General features: G+C 31.4%; 1 pseudogene; it reads right to left on the reverse strand.

Annotated features, from left to right (window-relative positions):
- Positions 1 to 1,862: 1,862 nt before the first annotated feature.
- On the reverse strand, positions 1,863 to 4,561 carry LOC112019613 (AAA-ATPase At3g50940-like; annotated as a pseudogene).
- Positions 4,562 to 10,264: the final 5,703 nt, after the last annotated feature.

The raw sequence follows: 10,264 nt of genomic DNA on the forward strand, positions 1-10,264 counted from the left end.
TCTTTGTAAAGGGCTTTTTACTTGTAAAACTTTGAGTTTTTAATTAGGGTTTTGTCACGGATTGCCAAAGGGGGAGTTTGTTAGGTTCTAAGGTCTTAGGATTTTATGTATTTAGAACTCTAATTTGTAATGTTGGCAAACCATGATCAAAACAATGTATTTAGTCTTGTTTAGGCTTGCTCAAAGTTGGTTTATTATTGTAAAGTTGGAATCGAGTGGCTGCAGAAGTACTTGGGACTTTCGGCCTGGCTCAATCGATCGAAGAATAGACTCGATCGATCGAAAATCGCACAGGTTGATTATTTTGCAGAATTTCCGACTCAGCCCTACTTCATTAAACGTTTAGAGTTTTATGTTTTTACCCTAGGTATATAAACTAAACCCTAGCCACGTTTTTGGGCGTTGCTCCAGTTGTATTATTGCTCATACATTGCTGTTTTGTGTAAATCTCTTGTGAAATCTAAAGGAGCTTTCCTTTACACAAAGTTTAGGGTTTTCAAGTTAGAGATAGTATCAATAGCTTGATGATCAACTTAGTTGCTACCATTGAAGTTTAAAGAATATCAAGCATGGGTGCTTGTAGTTGATTGAAGAATCCAAGAAAGAAGGAGTCCGTGGATTCGGAGCTTGCACGTGGTCGTGTCAGTAAGTTCTACTGGTGGGTAGCATTAGAAAGTCAAGCGGGGAGCTTGTAGTCTTTCTGTATGAACTTCGATTCTTTCGCATAGTGAATTCAGGTTTACCTTGAGGATAGCTAGGTCAAATCCTCCCCAGGTTTTTACCGTGTGGTTTCCTGGGTGATCATATCATTGTGTCTTTTATTTTCCGCTGCTTTATTATTTTGATATGATTATTTGATTGATTTAACCTAGAATTGATCTTGGTTTGTAAAAGTACATATCTGGACAAAAGATAAGGGCTTGGAAAAAATGTTTGCTAATTGATCCCAACTGAACCCAAGAAAAGAAGAAAAGAAAAAGATGATAAGAGATTTATTGGCTATCATAATTCAAACTAAAGTGAAAATCAATTTCAACATGCGTTGATCGAGCATGCCAACAGGAGAGGTATATTGCCTCCCATTAATGTTATCCTTCATCCATTGCTTTGTTTTCAGTAACAATATTAGATTAACATTCGCATTTGGTTGTCTCCCTTGTTCCCAATATGAGCTCTAGGAATTGAAGGTATACATTTCATTAGTGAAGTGCACTTCCAAAAAGTATAATCCAAATGGAACATTGAAAAAGACGTGGCATGTGTTGCCTTTTTTGACACGACATCTATTGATACTGTAAATTCTACAGACAAAAAGAATTTGATTTCTAATCCTACTTTACATATTTGAGTAATGCTAGTCTAAACATGAAAGAAATTAAGTTATTTAAAAAAAAAAAAAAAACCACCGGTTTTTTTTTTTTTTTTTTTTTTTTTTTTTACTTCAGGATCCTCAAACAAATAGAAGACAGAAGAAGGGAGAAGTAAAAGGGTGAGAGTCATTACAACATATTATGCGATCAGTTCCTATTTTCTCACAGTACCGTTATCAAATAAGTAACACTGATATACACTTTTGACTTGACTAATTTTTTTTCAAAGAACATAAAATAACCTCCAAAGACTTTTTATATGCTTTCTCACCAAAGCACTAAATGATTAAATACTAAATAAATATGAACATTCAATGAAGGCAGGGCTGTAACTAAATGAGAGAAGGGAGGGCTGTTACACAAAAAGAGAGAGAGAGTCAAACATTACCAGCAATAAAAGTATAGTGATCAGAGGCAAAAAGCAGCACACATAAAAAGCGGAATGCAAAATATCCATTCAACAAACAAGATATTCTTTTCTAAATCACCAACATCTCACACACATGGTCTCACAGTTTGCATAAGTACATGATCAGATTCACAGCAGTGCACACCCGCACATTGATACGTTACATATTATTTCACAAAGAGAACAAAAACTCAGAAATGAGGAGAGGAACAAATGAGGATCACCACCAGCAGGGAGTCACTCATGGTCACCCAGATGAAAAACTTAAATGCGATTTGACAAGTTCTAGAATGGCTTGGGAACATTACTAATTCCTTGAGAACACGAACCATCTCTTTTGAAATTACCCATCAGTTATGTTTTTTTTTGGATTTATACACTTTGCCTCTGCAGCCTTTGCATCCTCAAGTTTTTTTTGCTTGAAAAGTTTGACAAGTCCTTCAACATCTACATCAACATCAATATCACCACTCTTCAAAAGTTGCCCTGCCTCTGCAGCCTTTGCATTCTCAAGTTTTTTCTGATTGAGAAATTTCACAAATCCTTCAACATCAACATCTGTATCATGATCACTCTTCAAAAGTTCCTTTAACTCTGCAGCCTTTGCTTTCTCAAGTTTCTTTTGCTCAAAAAATTTGACAAATCCTGCGCGAACAACTTCATCACTACTACCACAAGTCTTCAAAAGTTCCTCTGCAATTTCAGCTGGGGTAACCTCTACATTCGCCAACAATCCTTCAATCTGTCTATAGAGTTGGTGGTCACCATTGATATTCAGATAATTAGAAGCCAATAGCTTGAACCCATCCATTGTGCAGTATGACATGTGCACGTGCAAGTCCATGCGCCCTGGGCGCAACAAAGCAGGATCAAGCCGATCCTTATGATTGGTGGTGAACACAATAATTCGCTCATCTCCACAGCTCGACCATAATCCATCTATGATGTTCAATAAACCCGATAGTGTGAACTGAAAAAATAACATGAACGTAAATATTGGTAGATGAAATCATAAGATATTGTCATTTGCATCGGTAGTGCGATAGTGGTCATGGTTGTTGACATACTCAATACACAACTCTAATTTCCATGAGATTTAAGAGAGATAATTGGAAGGCAATCCTTTTTTGTGTGTGTGTGTGTGTGTGTGGAAACATGCTAATTCACGAACTCAAACCGGATGGTACATGTATCTAATGGTAGGAAAATTTTTCTTCCAGGGCAGAAACTAACTAGGCTCATTGAGCTAAATATCTCATAAAAATTATAGTCAAATCTAACAAAAAACAAACTCGCATGCTTATTTTGTCATTGAAAAATGAATAATAGGTCCTAAAACTGATACCTAAATCAACAAAGTAAAATGAGTGGCAATCAATTATATAGCTAGATAGAGATATCGTCAAAAGTAAAGTGCTACTTATATTTGCACTATACTCCAAAAAAATCTATTCAATTGATTAAGAGAAATTTCAATTATAACACTTTTTCCTATTAAAAAAAAAGGTTATAATTGAAACTCAGTGTAATCATTTATAGTCAATTTCAATCTAATAAACATTCAATGTAAAACTTTTATTTTATTTTATTTTATAGTCAATTTCAATCTAATAAACATTCAATGTAAAACTTTTATTTTATTTTATTTTATACATCATTCAATTAAATCCATGTTAAGAATCACACAAAAACTGACCAAAGTGTATGATTATTAGACAATGTGATTCTTACATGAATTTAATTGAATAATTGTGTATTGTTGGTATATGTATGGAGCCAATAAATATATTGGAGTAACTGTAAACTAGTTTTTATGAGAATAAAAAAATGCTAACCAACTCATCACGTCGCTTTCGATCATTCAAGTCTGCACCGCGATCTATATCCTCAATTACCAGTATTGAACGATTAGATGTAGAAAGCAAAATTTTTCTCAACTGCAAATCTGACAACCTACCGGAAAGATTCATATCATAGATATTAAACTTGAGATGATTAGCCATGGCAGCAATCAAGCTTGATTTACCGGTACCCGGAGGGCCATAAATCAAATAGCCTCGCTTCCATGCCTTGCCAACTTTCTTATACAACTCCTTCCTTCTAACAAACCTGTCCAAATCATCTTTGACCATCTTCTTCATCTCTGGTTCCATTGCCAACTTCTCAAATGTAGCTGGATGTTCAAGATTAACAGAACTCCATGCAAGACCATTAAGACAGTCAGGTTCACGGCTATAAAGCTTTACCATCTCCTCTTCTTTTTCTATAGTCTCACAACGTCTTATTATTTCAGGTAAATAAGACTCTCGCACAATCTCTTAGAATTTTTTCTCAAAGGAAAGCTCAAAAAATACCTGACGATCTTTCTTAACGTGATCTGACTGATCTCCTTTTTCCATAAGCTTCCATTTGAGCTCAATGTTTCCAAAGCGATCAAGAACCTCTTGACCCATTGCAACATCAAAGGTTGGCTTCTTTTGCCTAATGGTTTTGCTTGCTTCAAGACATTTGGTTGAATCACTAGTAACCTTGGTACGTAGGTAGGTTGTAGCAGCTTCAAAGATTTCATTTCTATCGAGACCACATTTCTCTTTAATAATCAAAGTGAATCGACGCCTAAATATGGCGAAGAGATAATCTCGGATTACAGGAGGTATGAGTTCTTGTACTACGGGACTTACTAGCATCACAAAAGCAGCTGAGAGCAATGTTTTCAATGATGGAAGTAACTCTTTGAGAGAAAACATGGTTTGAAGGTATAAGCATCTGCCAATCACCTCTTCCAAATCCTGTAGAAAATGAGAACAATATGGTCAATAATACAACTCTTTTATGGCTTGATCGAGGGCCACAGTGTAGGAGTTCGGACACCAAGTATTTCTTGGATTTGTTAATTTGTTTGTGAAATCTAGTTAAAATTATGAAATTTTTTAGTCACTTCACAAAGAGGACATCTGTCATCAATTGTTTAGGATAAATCTTGATCTATGTGTGAATAAAATTTGAACATAACCCGAAGAAAAAAAAAAAAATCATGCAAGCAACAGGCACCAAGCACCAAGAAATTTAATCACACACTAACACATTATGGGGAAAACCTTATAATATAGAGGGACCAATCTACTATAATAAAATAGAGAATGTAATGTCCTAAGTTCATGTTCAAAACTTAAGTTCACAATAAATATGAAAATATAATAATACCTCTCTAGAAAACCCAGTGAACCAAAATGGCAACAAGATCTCCGCTCTGAACAAGGCACTGTTTTTTTTTTTTTTTTTTTTTTTTTTTTTTTTTTTTCACACAGCTTAATTTCACTCTTGCATGTTTCGCTCTATTACATTTACATCCCTTTTTATAGACCAGCTGCATGTGTCACTACTAGTCCTGACCTTGTCTCGCAAGGCTAAGGCAATTGATAAGATACTTCTAACATGAATGACGCGGTTTCGTAACTCATTCTATTTAGTTTTACACAGTTACGGAAATAAGACATAACTCTTGTTTATAGTTAGATTTTAGTCCAAACTTTTTTATTCATTGTGGGTGATTACTCCACTTCCTGTGTTGTTAAATGGTTCTTGTCTTCTTGATTAACTATATAGTAAATTAGTAATATATAAAGTGACTTCATTAACAATTTTCATGTTTTATTGGTTCCTAACCCGTGCATGTATGAAAATAAATTAATTTGAAGAAAATATCATTATATTTGTGTTAACACAAATTTTTCAATGGTAGAAAATCAAACAAATTGAAAAATGTTTTCTACAAATATAATTTTGTATTAATCAAGTAGTGAATACGATCTCTGTTTTGACTATTTTACAAAAAATGAAGATGGATATTTGTTGTTCTTCAAGTCCTTTAAATGTTCTTCAAGTGTCCTTCAAGTCCTTTGAAAAACATTCAAAGATTCTTGAGATAGAATTTCTCCATAGCTTGAGTTTCGTGAAAACTTAGTGTTGAAAATAAAATGGAATGCTCTCTATTTATAGTGGTTTCAGTGGATAAGCTCTACTTTGAATTGATATGCTTGAAAATATGTAGTAGACTTTTAATTGGCCCAAATTTTACTTAGAGATAATCATCCATATTTATCTATTTTGATAAAGATCATATTTTGATAAAGATCAACAAAGATAATTATCTATCAATCTTGAATAGAAAATTTATCTTTATTTTATTTTATTTTATTTATTTTAATAAAAATAATCATCCATAAACTTTGAAGGGGGAATTTATTTTTATCTTGTGGACCAAATGACATGTGGCAAATTTTAATATGCCAATATAATGTCAATATGGATGACACATGTCATCATTTGATTTAATTAATTAATAACATTTTATAATTAATTTGTCACTAAATTTTAATATGACACTTTATAATTGGCTTAAAATTTTTGTCTCCTACAATTTGATCTGGATGGTAAATGCATAAAATAGATTTCTATCTAATTAATTAACATGGCAATCATTAAACGAAAAATTATAATCGTAATAGGAGCAACACTATATAACTAAAAGATGCACAAAATATAATAGGATTTTACTAATGTGTGCCATAAGGACACACAATAGTATCTATTTTTGAAAATGTTTTTATTGAGAATTGAAAAAATCGATAAAATTTTTTCAAAAACAAATTTGTTAAGACCCAATATAATAAAGGAATGGAATAATAAGGCGTTGGGCAATAGTCACCCAGAAAAGACGCTTAAACGCCATTACCAGTCTTCGTCTTCTCCCACTCAGTCTCTCACTCAGAGAAGAATAATTTCCTCTCTCAGCCAGTCAAAAACGGACACGCTTAACACCAATTTTCAAAAGCAAAAGACTGTTTTTGACTGGCTGCAACTGACTGGGCAAAGCAGAAAGCTCAATTTTTGAGCTACAAACAAAACTGGGTGCTTTGGATTACAAATTTTTTTTTACTCTTTTCCCATTTAATGGCAGTTTCATTGAAAGAACTAGGAAAGAACAAGCTCATTTTTTCTCTTGTACTGAAGTTCCTCAGATTTTTTCTCTCGGTTTTGTCAAAAGTTCAATTATGAGCTAGTCATTTCCACCTACAAAAGCCTTTTGCTTTTGGAAAATTGTTGTTTACTACAGTCTACAAACAGTCAAACACGCTGAAGGAGAATAGGAGAACACTGAAAAAAATAAAGAGAGTCAAAAAGAGTTTTTTTGACATTTCGGAACAGCTTTCGAGGCGCCGCCGAATCAGATTTGTATAGGGTGAAAACGGGGAAGTTCAGAGGAAATAACTGAGAAACTTCATTTTCTTCAAGTCATATAGTAGTTGTTATCGTATAATACCCAAGCGATACTTAATATTTAATATATTGTGTAAAAAAAATTTCATATCACGCACATGGACATATTAAAAAATGTTCATAAATCGTCTAATAAATGGGTGTCTATAGTATAAATCATGTGTATCATAAGATATATAAATATGTAGGTTAAAATTATTTTATTAATTAAAATTTGTGGTTTTATTTTATTTAACAGGTGTTAATTAAGGTGGTCACACGACTACCTTAGGAAAAAAAAAAAACTTTGACCACCCTAAAAAAATTTAAGCACTTAAATAAAAATGTGAGCTCATTAAAAAATAAAATGTCATATTAACGGATGCTCTTAGGGCAATTGTTAATAAACTATAATAAGAAAGTTTTGACACTGCTTTTATGGGAATATAAAAAAATTGTTAACAACATTTATTATTTTATCATTCCAAAAAAGTGTTTCTAAAAATAGCTCCAAAACCAATGCCCTAAGGTATTAGTTAACATTTTCTAAAATAAATTCAACCTCTCCAAAAGTTTGTTCTGTTGAATCAAAAAATTGTGAAAAATGTTATGTTTGCAACACTTTTGTAACAAATCCTAAATATTAAGTTGTTACTTGTGGACCAAAAAAAAAAAAAAAAAAATTCCAATGACAGGTTCAAATTAGAACCAGTAAAAACTTACTATCTAAGCTTTAGTGTGAAAATATTGTGGACGTAACACTTCTCAAAAATTTCCCAAACAAGCAAAAATTAGCCAAAAAGCCCTCATCAAATGTTTAATTGTGATTTTTAAAATTGTGTTTTCAAATGGCATATTTTAAAATCTCTATTTAAAAAAAAAAAAAAAAAACCAAAATGCGCACTTTTCAAATAGTTAGGATGTTAGTGTTTACTTTAGTCATTAGTTGAATTTGTTGGATTTATGTAATACATTAAAAAAAGAAAAGATAATGCTTTTTGTTTATATTGTTACTAATTTAGTAAATATGTTGGTACTTGAATGTGAGATTAATAGTTTAATGATTTTTCGATTGTGTGCAATAAAAAATATCTAGCTGATAACATTAATAGTGAAGTTATCATCAGAAAATTTCAAAATATGAAAATTTGTGAAATGAAATTTTAAAATTTTATATATGTATTTGGACGTTTTTTTTTTTTTTTTTTTTTTTTTGTTGTGAGGTTAATAGATTCAAGTTTTATTTGGATTAAATTTTGATTAATTTAAGTCTTTTAATGACTACTCAGAAAAAAATTCCTAGAACCACGACTGTTTCTTGCTAATTCACGCGAGATTCCACGTGCTCCATGCCTTTAAACAAGTTTTAGACTTGCATTTAACAAAAAAAAATTTATTCTACTAGTTAATTGAGTCCAATAAAATAACATGTTCATGGATTTTTTCTTTTCCCCTTTTCTTTCTCTTACAGAAATTGGACTACGCACTTGACACTTTACTTTCATATTTACAAATTTATTTTCTATGCTATGAATAATGTATTAAATTAAAATATAATTTTTTAAAATTTTTTGCTATTATTGTTATAAGTCTAAGAAGCTAGAATGCCAAGAATAAATAAATAAATATATATATATATATATATTAAAATAAAAGAGATAATAAATGTTATTGATGATGAAAAAAAAAATGTATTCCAGCACTATGTTCTGTCAAAAGCTCAATTAAAAGCATTACCATCAACTAATTATGCATTAAAAAAATGCATTTTGCTTTTTGCATCACCAAAATCCAATTTATTTATTTTGTATTTCTAACACATGAAATAATATATTTTCTACTCACATGTTGCTACAGTTACATGAGTCTAGAGTGTGAGACTAAAAAATACAAAAAATAAAAATAAAAATTGATATACAAGTATTGTTTTCTCCAGTGATGCATGAGCCAAAGTGGGTTTTTTGAGCTTGTCCTTTCCTGCCACAAAAGTTTTTTGCTTTTGGAAAATTGGTGTTACAGATTGTCTTTACACGCTGAAAAAGAAAAAGTGAAGGCTGATCATCCCAAAAAAAAAAAGGGGAAATGTGAAGGCTGGAAAGGAATAAAGAGAGTAAAAAAGAATTGGAAGCATGCTTTTTGTCTTTTTTATAATTTTTAGGAATTTTTTTTAATCTTTTTTGACAAACTTTTTAATAATGTACTTGTTATTAATACAATTCATTATGAGAAATCTTAACAAGTACCACACGGTACTTGTTAATATTTCCCTTTCTTAAATAGCTTTTGCCTTTCGAGGTGCAGCCGAAAGAGAATTGGAAAGTGGTGAGTGGTGACCACAATGTTCCCAATTTCCATACGCACAGAGAGAGAGAGAGAGAGAGAGGGAGATGACTGACTGGAGACTTGAGAAAATGAGAGGTGATAACGGTGAATCTTCTTTGTACTTGAGTCACATTCAGATTGACCGACTACTTGTGCAGCACACTCATTACATGTATGAACACAAATCTACTGTGGGAAGGATTTTTTTTTTTTTTTGAGAAGCAGATCAAGATAACATCCGTTGTGGGCTGGACTTAGGGCATCCGTGCACTCACAACAAAATTTATAGCATAACAAATGTTGCTTATGATATCGTTCATATCGGTAATTCTTCCACCTAAAAAAGAAATATATTAAAAAAAATTAATATTAATTTTTATTTTTATTTTTGAGGTTAGTTTAAGAACAGTTTATTTCATTGAAATTGAAATTTTTTTAATAAAAATATGTAAAAAACAAAGGTAAAAACAAACTCTTGAAGCAATGTGACCCACTTAACAGTGCAATGAGACACACTTTAGAAGCAAAAATAAGTTAACTTTTTTTCAAATCCCAAACACAAGCTAAGAATCTTAACTACATTTTTTTGGAATATTCTACGGGAGGCTAATTGGGCATATTAGTATATAATTCTTTTAGCCATGAATAAACACGGTTGGCTTAGGTTGAATTTTTTATAGTTTATACCCATTATGTGATTTTGTTAGTGCGGTTTTTATTTATTTATTTATTTTTTAATTTGTTTTGTTTTGTGTTGCTTTTATACTTTCTTAAGCATATTCATCCAATTAAATATATATATATATATATATATATTCATCAAAAAGAGAGGTTTTTATTTATTTATTTATTTTTTAATTTGTTTTGTTTTGTGTTGCTTTTATACTTTCTTAAGCATATTCAT

Source organism: Quercus suber, unplaced genomic scaffold, assembly GCF_002906115.3.
Source record: "Quercus suber isolate HL8 unplaced genomic scaffold, Cork oak 2.0 scaffold_804, whole genome shotgun sequence".
In the NCBI taxonomy this organism is placed as follows: Eukaryota; Viridiplantae; Streptophyta; class Magnoliopsida; order Fagales; family Fagaceae; genus Quercus; species Quercus suber.